The sequence below is a fragment of the Myotis davidii genome, unplaced genomic scaffold (assembly GCF_000327345.1).
Source record: "Myotis davidii unplaced genomic scaffold, ASM32734v1 scaffold1915, whole genome shotgun sequence".
NCBI lineage: Eukaryota > Metazoa > Chordata > Mammalia > Chiroptera > Vespertilionidae > Myotis > Myotis davidii.
In genome coordinates, this window is record NW_006286237.1 from 467,986 (window position 1) to 468,298 (window position 313).

Below are 313 nucleotides of genomic sequence, written 5' to 3' on the forward strand. Positions count from 1 at the left end.
TCCCGTGGGGGGGACCACAGCTTCCGCCGACCTTGAGGGGTCGACGAGGCCCGGGGACTGTCCCCCAACATCGCTGTGCGGCTTCCGACACGCGTGTCCCAGGAAAGGCACTCGGTGTCGTTGGCTGTTTTTTTAAAATATATTTTTATTGATCTCAGAGCGGAAGGGAGAGGGAGAGGAACATCCATGATGAGAGAGAATCACGGATCGGCCGCCTCCTGCACGCCCCACACACTGGGGAATTGAGCCCGCAACCCGGGCCTGTGCCCTGACCGGGAATCGAACCCTGACCTCCTGGTTCGTGGGTCGAGGC

General features: G+C 60.7%; 1 protein-coding gene across 1 annotated transcript in view; it reads left to right on the top strand.

The window, feature by feature from the left end:
- The window catches only part of ELF3 (E74-like factor 3 (ets domain transcription factor, epithelial-specific)), a gene marked incomplete at its 5' end in the record, with an annotated part of 1,794 nt that overhangs the window by 667 nt on the left and 814 nt on the right, over window positions 1–313 (top strand). The gene's annotated exons all lie outside the window — the stretch shown is intronic.